Source organism: Periophthalmus magnuspinnatus, chromosome 10 (assembly GCF_009829125.3).
Source record: "Periophthalmus magnuspinnatus isolate fPerMag1 chromosome 10, fPerMag1.2.pri, whole genome shotgun sequence".
Classification (NCBI taxonomy): Eukaryota; Metazoa; Chordata; class Actinopteri; order Gobiiformes; family Gobiidae; genus Periophthalmus; species Periophthalmus magnuspinnatus.
Window position 1 is genome coordinate 36625723 of NC_047135.1, and position 11684 is coordinate 36637406.

Genomic DNA, 11684 nt, shown 5'->3' on the forward strand with positions numbered 1-11684 from the left:
CTGAAAATCACAAAACTACAGTGTTTTATACAGAATAAAAGATGTTTCTGTTTCTCAGACTCAAAATGATGGACAGAATCATTTAAAACGATGGGTTTTTCAGGATCGTTCTGTGTCTCGTGTCGAGTTTCGATATTTTGGTTTCGATTATAACCTGAGGAACAGTTTGGAACAATTTTACAAACCACAGACTGAGTGAAAGTGACATCGCCACAGCTTCAGCCGGAGCAGGTGTAGAGACCATGAGTATCATAGCAACCAAAGAGCCAATCAGGAGCGAGACTGCTGAAGTTAACGCCCCTTTCCACTTAGCAACGCTGTCAATCAAACCTGTTGCTAACGGCAACAAGAGCGACCTCGGGGACAGAAGGACCTGATGTGTCTTATTAATGTTCATATCATAGGGGACACAGAGGGGACACAGAGGAGACACAGAGGAGACACAGAGGGGACACAGAGGGGACACAGAGGGGACACAGAGGAGATACAGAGGAGACACAGAGGGGACACAGAGGAGACACAGAGGAGACACAGAGGGGACACAGAGGGGACACAGAGGAGATACAGAGGAGACACAGAGGGGACACAGAGGAGACACAGAGGAGACACAGAGGGGACACAGAGGGGACACAGAGGGGACACAGAGGAGACACAGAGGAGACACAGAGGGGACACAGAGGGGACACAGAGGAGATACAGAGGAGACACAGAGGGGACACAGAGGAGACACAGAGGAGACACAGAGGGGACACAGAGGGGACACAGAGGAGACACAGGGGGGACACAGAGGAGACACAGAGGGGACACAGAGGAGACACAGGGGAGACACAGGGGGGACACAGAAGGGACACAGGGGGACACAGAGGAGACACAGGGGGGACACAGAAGGGACACAGGGGGACACAGAGGAGACACAGGGGGGGGACAGTTTAACACAGAAACGGCTCCACTGATTCATCACTGATTCTCTTTCTATCTGGAACACGGCGGCGGCGGCGGCGGAGTACAGTTAGATATGTCCATGTGTGTAGCCCCCTGTCGCTCACAGACAGGTGAATCCTGACCCCCTGACCCCCTGACCCCCCTGACCCCCCTGACCCCTCGAGGCCATGTCATCTCTCACTCCCACCGTCGTACTTCCTCTTGGTTCATTTACGTGAGTCAGAATCGCTCCATCTCCGCCGCCGCCCGCTCTTCCTGTCGTCTTATTCTAACACTCGGGCATCTCTCCGGGCGCCGCTCCCGTCTGGGCGTGGAGGCGGAGCAAAGTGTGTCAGAATCAAACAAAAGGATTTGAGCAGCTTGAATGTCGAGTTTTAAAGTCCAGCCTCGTCTCTGTAGAACCTGTCCATCCTGTAATTACACCTGTGCAGACGAGCTAACGGCTAAAGGCTAAAGACACGGAGCTAACGAGAGAAAAGAGCCAATCAGAGCACAGACTGACCCCCGTCATTAAGGAGAGTCCAGAGCAGAGGTCAGAGGTCAGAGGTCAGGACACACAACCAGACAGATCTGTTCAAACATGTGACACCGGAGTCATTTCAAATAATGTTTTAAAAATACAAATCTGCATCTGCAGCTTCACACGGCAAATATGAAGAAATACTACAAATACTCATACAAATACTGCAACACAAACTACAAATACTCATACAAATACTGCAACACAAACTACAAATACTTATACAAATACTGCAACACAAACTACAAATACTTATACAAATACTGCAACACAAACTACAAATACTGCAACACAAACTACAAATACTCATACAAATACTGCAACACAAACTACAAATACTCATACAAATACTGCAACACAAACTACAAATACTTATACAAATACTGCAACACAAACTACAAATACTGCAACACAAACTACAAATACTCATACAAATACTGCAACACAAACTACAAATACTCATACAAATACTGCAACACAAACTACAAATACTTATACAAATACTGCAACACAAACTACAAATACTGCAACACAAACTACAGATACTTATACAAATACTGCAACACAAACTACAAATACTGCAACACAAACTACAAATACTCATACAAATACTGCAACACAAACTACAAATACTCATACAAATACTGCAACACAAACTACAAATACTTATACAAATACTGCAACACAAACTACAAATACTGCAACACAAACTACAAATACTGCAACACAAACTACAAATACTGCAACACAAACTACAAATACTCATACAAATACTGCAACACAAACTACAAATACTTATACAAATACTGCAACACAAACTACAAATACTTATACAAATACTGCAACACAAACTACAAATACTGCAACACAAACTACAAATACTCATACAAATACTGCAACACAAACTACAAATACTCATACAAATACTGCAACACAAACTACAAATACTTATACAAATACTGCAACACAAACTACAAATACTTATACAAATACTGCAACACAAACTACAGATACTTATACAAATCCTGCAACACAAACTACAGATACTTATACAAATACTGCAACACAAACTACAGATACTTATACAAATACTGCAACACAAACTACAAATACTTATACAAATACTGCAACACAAACTACAAATACTTATACAAATACTGCAACACAAACTACAAATACTCATACAAATACTGCAACACAAACTACAAATACTCATACAAATACTGCAACACAAACTACAAATACTTATACAAATACTGCAACACAAACTACAAATACTGCAACACAAACTACAAATACTGCAACACAAACTACAAATACTCATACAAATACTGCAACACAAACTACAAATACTTATACAAATACTGCAACACAAACTACAAATACTGCAACACAAACTACAAATACTCATACAAATACTGCAACACAAACTACAAATACTTATACAAATACTGCAACACAAACTACAAATACTGCAACACAAACTACAGATACTTATACAAATACTGCAACACAAACTACAAATACTTATACAAATACTGCAACACAAACTACAAATACTGCAACACAAACTACAAATACTCATACAAATACTGCAACACAAACTACAAATACTCATACAAATACTGCAACACAAACTACAAATACTTATACAAATACTGCAACACAAACTACAAATACTGCAACACAAACTACAAATACTGCAACACAAACTACAAATACTCATACAAATACTGCAACACAAACTACAAATACTTATACAAATACTGCAACACAAACTACAAATACTTATACAAATACTGCAACACAAACTACAAATACTGCAACACAAACTACAAATACTCATACAAATACTGCAACACAAACTACAAATACTCATACAAATACTGCAACACAAACTACAAATACTTATACAAATACTGCAACACAAACTACAAATACTTATACAAATACTGCAACACAAACTACAGATACTTATACAAATCCTGCAACACAAACTACAGATACTTATACAAATACTGCAACACAAACTACAGATACTTATACAAATACTGCAACACAAACTACAAATACTTATACAAATACTGCAACACAAACTACAAATACTTATACAAATACTGCAACACAAACTACAAATACTCATACAAATACTGCAACACAAACTACAAATACTCATACAAATACTGCAACACAAACTACAAATACTTATACAAATACTGCAACACAAACTACAAATACTTATACAAATACTGCAACACAAACTACAAATACTCATACAAATACTGCAACACAAACTACAAATACTGCAACACAAACTACAAATACTTATACAAATACTGCAACACAAACTACAAATACTCATACAAATACTGCAACACAAACTACTGATACTTATACAAATACTGCAACACAAACTACAAATACTTATACAAATACTGCAACACAAACTACAGATACTTATACAAATCCTGCAACACAAACTACAGATACTTATACAAATACTGCAACACAAACTACAAATACTTATACAAATACTGCAACACAAACTACAAATACTTATACAAATACTGCAACACAAACTACAAATACTCATACAAATACTGCAACACAAACTACAAATACTCATACAAATACTGCAACACAAACTACAAATACTTATACAAATACTGCAACACAAACTACAAATACTTATACAAATACTGCAACACAAACTACAAATACTGCAACACAAACTACAAATACTTATACAAATACTGCAACACAAACTACTGATACTTATACAAATACTGCAACACAAACTACAAATACTTATACAAATACTGCAACACAAACTACTGATACTTACACAAATACTGCAACACAAACTACAAATACTCATACAAATACTGCAACACAAACTACAAATACTTATACAAATACTGCAACACAAACTACTGATACTTATACAAATACTGCAACACAAACTACAAATACTTATACAAATACTGCAACACAAACTACAAATACTTATACAAATACTGCAACACAAACTACTGATACTTATACAAATACTGCAACACAAACTACAAATACTTATACAAATACTGCAACACAAACTACAAATACTTATACAAATACTGCAACACAAACTACAAATACTCATACAAATACTGCAACACAAACTACAAATACTCATACAAATACTGCAACACAAACTACTGATACTTATACAAATACTGCAACACAAACTACAAATACTTATACAAATACTGCAACACAAACTACAAATACTTATACAAATACTGCACACAGAGTCACTGTTTCACAGACATGAATCACAGTATTATGATACTACAGTACTATAATACTATGATAACTGAGGAGCAACAGTTTGACCTTAATATTATTATTTATATATTATATATAATTATTCCACTTTAGTAGCCTGTACAATATGACTACTACAACACAATACAATAAAATACTATACAATACTTTACAGTACTATACAATTACTACTACTACTACTACTATTACTGCTACAAACGTGGGACAACACTGACCCTTAACCCTGGGCCAAACCTGAACTAAACCAGGACCAGACTGACCCACAGACTCATGTCCAGATGAACTCTGACCCCGAGTCCCGCGTCTGACCCCGAGTCCCGCGTCTGACCCCGAGTCCCGCGTCTGACCCTGAGTCCTGTGTCTGACCCCGAGTCCCGCGTCTGACCCCGAGTCCCGCGTCTGACCCCGAGTCCCGCGTCTGACCCCGAGTCCCGCGTCTGACCCCGAGTCCCGCGTCTGACCCCGAGTCCTGTGTCTCCTCCACTTCAGACTGAAGCTTCAGATCAACAAAAGTTCAAACATGAGACGTTCAGCCTGGAAATATTACTACAGCAAATAAAGTCCAACCTGGATATCGACTGGACCGATATCGACTAGACCGATATCGACTAGACCGATATCGACTAGACCGATATCGACTAGACCGATATCGACTGGACCGATATCGGCTGGGCCTACATGGTGCCGCCGATACCTGACACACTGAATGTTTCAGTATCGCACACGTTCGATACCAGTATCGGTATCGCGTCCCTCGTCCTTGTAACATCTCATGTTTAGTTTTGTTCTTCTGTGACGTTTGTGCAGAAAAACGACAGAAGAAAACGGCCTCAGTGTGAAACTGGAGACGTGACGTAGTAAAGAACCTCATGTTTCAGGAAGAAACAAACCCACATCTCATCTTTCACTACAGGACAAAGACAGGACAAAGACAGGGCCAAGACAGGACAAAGACAGGGCCAAGACTCTTCCTCCCCTCGGGCTGTGGCACACATTCAGGACCCTCTGGACCCTGACCCTCTGGACCCTCTGGACCTTCTGGACGCTGACCCTCTGGACCCTCTGGACCTTCTGGATACTGACCCTCTGGACCCTCTGGACACTGACCCTCTGCTCTTTCAGTCTCTGGACATGTCCCTCTGTGGTCAAACTCTTTCTAATTTGGGATTCTCTTTTCCTGTGTCTATTTTCAGACTTGTTCCAAAAAGCGCCGTGGGCCTATTTTTACTCGTGACACTGTTTAGAGACGTGGCCTAAATCGTTCGTTCTTTGAGAGAAGATTTATGCAGAGATGGAGAGATCTGTAGAAGAGAAGAACACCTGTCGTCTTTCACAGTTTAACAATAATCCATGTCCTACTTTGGCTCCGGCTCAGTGGGGACAGCTTGCCGTCCCAGTGGGACGCACGCGGCGCTGGGCCCCGTCCTCTGGAGCTAAAACAGTCCTGACTGTTCAGTTCAGCTCAAACTGACAAAAATACTACGAGAAGAACGACAGATTTTAAAATGAACTCATGTCGAAATATGAACATCCAGATGAAAGACAGATGTGAAACACGGAGAAAAAAACACGCAGCAGAACACGTCACATGTGCAGATTCAACGAGTACGACAAACATCATCATCATGACCTCTGACCTCATAGTTCAGCTCTCTACAGACACGTTTTCTTCTTCTTCTCTCACAGTAACGTTCATGATCCTAACTGTGACAGAGACTGGTTCCATTTGTTCTGAAGCTCAAACATCTGAAGTAAATGTTCTTTAGGAGGAGCATCAAAGTGAAACATGAGCCTAAGACGACGGTCACATGTTCGTCTGATCCTACCACGTTACCACACACGACGACCACAGCGGCGGCGCTTAAATCCGCCCTGTGCTGCAAACTGGACTGTTCAGATGTTTCTCCATGTTCTAGTCGTTTCTTCTGGTCCAAAGTTGTATTTGGACCGATTCACGTTTGAGTAAATCTTTACCCGAGGATTTTCAAGACGTCACGCTCGTGTGTGACGTGCAGCCGTCCATAGGGGGCGCTGACACTGGACTTGTTTCTTTTATGAGGTGGTTTTAGATGAATATTGTGATGTAAAAAGTGTAAATTACACCAAAATGATCCACAGAGATGAGAACCTTAGAGACACAAACGTGGGTGTGTTGATCTGGGACAAACTGCAGCTTTGTGTGTCGCACAAACACTCGGCTGCACATTTCTCCCACACGACAGTGAGAAGTGGGATTGAGTTACCAACGAGGAATTCAGCTCCCGCCCTGTCCCAGCACTGCCCTGCGACGCCGTCAGCGGCCAGCGGGACGTCCCAGCCCAGGAATCCAACGGGACGTCCCAGCCCAGGAATCCAACGGGACGTCCCAGCCCAGGAATCCAACAGAGTGCCAGACCAGGGCCACATCCTCACACCTGTCTCCCCCAGACCCCCCCCCATCCAGTAACCCCCCGTACACGGACCCCCCCCCCCCCCCAGGACACACTGGTTTGGATCAGTGTGTTTGTGTTGTGTCGGGGCGTTACCGAGGGCGACAGGGGCGTTACCGAGGGCGACAGGGGCGTTACCGAGGGCGACAGGGGCGTTACCGAGGGTGACAGGGCATCTGGGTTCAAGTCAAGTCATGGTTTCAATATGAAGAAAATAGTTCCAAAAAATTACGTTAATTTTAATAATATTTACTACCAAATATGTACTGCATGTACTGCGTGTACTATGTGTACTATGTGTACTGTGTGTACTGTGTGTACTGTGTACTGTGTGTACTCTGTGTACTGCATGTACTGCGTGTACTGCGTGTACTGCGTGTACTCTGTGTACTATGTGTACTATGTGTACTATGTGTACTGCGTGTACTGCGTGTAATAATAATAATAATAATGTCTTACACTTGTAATGTGCTTTGTCAAAGCCTCTACACTAGACTCATTATTCATTCATTTCACTTGGTGATGGTCAGATACAGCCACAGCTGCCCTGGGGCAGACTGACGGAAGGCTGCCAATCTGCGCCATCGGCCCCTCCGACCACCACCATCATTCACACACACACCACTTTCATACTAGGCAATGTGGGTGAAGTGTCTTGCCTAAGGACACAACGACAGAACTTGGTCCGAGCGGGACTCGATCCTCTGACCTTCGGGTTGGGACCAACACTCAACCACTGAGCCACTGTCGCCACAACTGTCTGTACTGCGTGTACTGCGTGTACTCTTCACAGGGTCCCGGTCAGTCCCGGTCCGTCCCGGTCAGTCCCGGTCTCATTAAAGTTTGGTAACATCTGTGAGGGACGTCTCTGGAAATCTGATTATTCCTGTCCACAGACTGTGATTGAATTAGGCCAGTTGCCTAATTCAAACTGTCCTGTCCAGTGGAGACGCTGAGCTGTGGTCAACTGTGGACGTCACACTGATGTCACGTCCAGGCAGCGGCCATTTTGTTCTGGTCTTTTCCGGTCAGAGAGAATCTGATGTAGACGGGACAGAGACGAGTTATGGACTGATTTAATTAACATTACAGAGACTCACAGTCCAGAGAGAGGAGCAGGAGGAGCAGGAGGAGCAGAGAGGAGCAGGAGGAGCAGAGAGAGGAGCAGGAGGAGGAGCAGGAGGAGCAGAGAGAGGAGCAGGAGGAGGAGCAGGAGGAGCAGGAGGAGCAGAGAGAGGAGCAGGAGGAGCAGAGAGAGGAGCAGGAGGAGCAGAGAGGAGCAGGAGGAGGAGCAGAGAGGAGCACAGAGAGGAGCAGGAGGAGCAGAGAGAGGAGCAGGAGGAGAAGAAAGAGGAGCAGAGGGAGGAGAAGAATAAAAAGAACGAGAGGGTGACGAGAGTGAGACGAGAGTGAGACGAGAGTGAGACAAGAGTGAGACAAGAGTGAGACGAGAGTGAGACGAGAGTGAGGCGAGAGTGAGACAAGAGTGGGACGAGAGTGAGGCGAGAGTGAGACGAGAGTGAGACGAGAGTGAGGCGAGAGTGAGGCGAGAGTGAGACGAGAGTGGGACGAGAGTGAGGCGAGAGTGAGACGAGAGTGAGGCGAGAGTGAGGCGAGAGTGAGACGAGAGTGAGGCGAGAGTGAGGCGAGAGTGAGACGAGAGTGGGACGAGAGTGAGGCGAGAGTGAGGCGAGAGTGAGGCGAGAGTGAGGCGAGAGTGAGGCGAGAGTGAGGCGAGAGTGAGACGAGAGTGAGACGAGAGTGAGGCGAGAGTGGGACGAGAGTGAGGCGAGAGTGAGACGAGAGTGAGGCGAGAGTGAGACGGCCATAAACAAAGACACAAATAAACAAATCAAACAGTGACATTTGCTCGTCTTCGTTGAAATCTGTTTTTACTCGGACATTTGGCTCAGACTCGAGACGCCGACGATGAGAAATGAGCCCGAAAAAACAAACAGGCGGATTTAAGGCACAGAGTGGACGGCACAGAGGTCAGTCTGAGCTAGAATGACCACAGAGTGGACGGAGAGTTTAGTGGAGAAAAGGCGGCGCTGGACGAGGGTCAAACCTTCACTTTGGGATAAACACAGTGTCTTAAATAATATGTCCCACAGCCGGTGTCCAGAGAGGACTGTCCCACAGCCGGTGTCCAGAGAGGACTGTCCCACAGCCGGTGTCCAGAGAGGACTGTCCCACAGCCGGTGTCCAGAGAGGACTGTCCCACAGCCAATGTCCAGAGAGGACTGTCCCACAGCCGGTGTCCAGAGAGGACTGTCCCACAGCCAATGGACCAATCAGTATCTAACACCTCGTCGCATCACGCTGCTTTTTACAACTGGTCCATAAGACACAAAGACAGGTGCGGGGGTCAGACAGGTGCAAGGGTCAGACAGGTGCGGGGGTCAGACAGGTGCGGGGGTCAGACAGGTGCGGGGGTCAGACAGGTGCGGGGGTCAGACAGGTGGCGCTCGGGGCTGGAGGTCATTAGACGCTGTTGTCTTCCTGCTGCGTCTCGCTCTTATTTCCACTTCTGCCTTTTTCAGTTTATTTCCGTCGCTGTGGCGTCGGTCACATGACCAGCGCCTCCGACGAGATGAGCAGGTGGAGCTGCTGATGGAAAAATACTCACAAATGAAAGATGTATTCATACTGAATACTCCGATGTACTCATGTACACGAGTACTGCACTGAGGTCACCTGCAGGGGGCGGTGCAGAGCTCTGTGACGACACTGAAACTTCAAACTGAAGTGAGTTTGGGGAATTCCCACAAAAACAAGACCAAAACTGAAACTATTACGTGAACATTTTTAAAACTCCCCGAGTTATTTTTGTCTGAAGGACTTTCTCAAACGTTTCCCCCGTTTTATTTTTATTCAGAACATTCTCCAAACCCGTCACTGAACTTCCCTAATTTTGATTCATTTGCAAAAACATAAATCAGCGAACGAGGCCGAGGTCTTTGCCCAACAAGACGAAGCCACTGAAACAAAACGACAAGAACAAAGAGACAAGAAGCTCAAGAAGTGAAACACACAGGCCCCTCCCCCCAGACGCATCACCGCCGTAAACGCCACAAGTAATAAACCCGTCACAGGGAGACGAGAGCTCACCTGCACCAGACACCGCCCCCTCCGCCCCCATGTCCCACCCCGTCCACGTGGACACATGTCCCACCCCGTCCACGTGGACACATGTCCCACCCCGTCCACGTGGACACATGTCCCACCCCGTCCACGTGGACACATGTCCCACCCCGTCCACGTGGACACATGTCCATCATGCCTCACAGCTCCTCTTCTGTCAGAGGGACATGTCCTTCAGACAAAACCTCATCACATCTAATTACAGACACACAAACGACTCAGAGACACGTCCAAAAGAGCCGGCTCCCGTCACACACCCTGAAGGCACACGCCGCTGACTCACACACACACACACACACATATACACACACACACACATCCACATATACAGATACACACACAGGGGTCACTGTAGTAAAATGACACACACCGCGTGTCTTTAAACATCAACACATGATGTCATCACTGAGGTGAAAGGTCAGGTCAGTCACACACACCACCTCTACACACACACACACACACACCCCTACATACCCACACACACCTACACAGTACAAAATATGTCACTGTACTTCAGCTCTACACACAGTTTGTACACACTGTACACACAGGTTGTACACACTGTACACACACACAGGTTGTACACACACACCCCCACAGGTTGTACACACACACACACACACACACACAGGTTGTGTACACACACACACACACACACACAGGTTGTGTACACACACACAGGTTGTACACACACACAGGTTGTACACACACCCCGGTTGTACACACACACACACACACACACACACACAGGTTGTACACACACACAGGTTGTACACACACCCCGGTTGTGTACACACACAGGTTGTACACACACACACCCACACACACACACACACACTCACCCGTGTTACTCTCTGATCCTCATCTTTGCTCCGGGTCGTGTCCGTTGTCAAATCCACAGAAAGTCGCTGGTGTTAATCCAAAAAGATTCACGAGACGCGGTGTCCAGGTGTGTCCAGCGCGGTGTCCAGTGTCCACACGGCTCCAGACGCGGCTCCTGACGCGGTGTCCACACGGCTCCTGACGCGGTGTCCTCGCGGGGGACCGGGTGTAAAGGCGCTAAGTGTTTGTAGAATCAGCGCGAGCGCGTCCTGTCAGCGCACGAGCTCTGCAGCGCGTGAGGACCTCAGCAGAGCGCGTGGGGCCGTGCGTGTGGCCGTGCTCGTGCCGTGGGGCCGTGCGTGGGTCCGTGCGTCCCTGAGGCGTGGCGCGGGTCCAGTCGGGTCCTGCGGTCGCCGCGCAGCATCAACACGTCCTCAGAGTGACACGCACGGGCGCGGACAGGGAACTACTCCACGAGACACACGCAGACACGCACATCC

General features: G+C 45.9%; 1 protein-coding gene across 1 annotated transcript in view; it reads right to left on the minus strand.

The window, feature by feature from the left end:
- Window positions 1-11365, minus strand: part of LOC117378005 (ras-GEF domain-containing family member 1C-like) — a 28276-nt gene extending 16911 nt beyond the window's left edge. The window contains exon 1 of the mRNA XM_033974546.2: window positions 11205-11365. The gene's annotated coding sequence lies outside the window, so the exon portion shown is untranslated. The remainder of the gene's footprint in view (window positions 1-11204) is intronic.
- Between the last annotated feature and the right edge of the window lie 319 nt (window positions 11366-11684).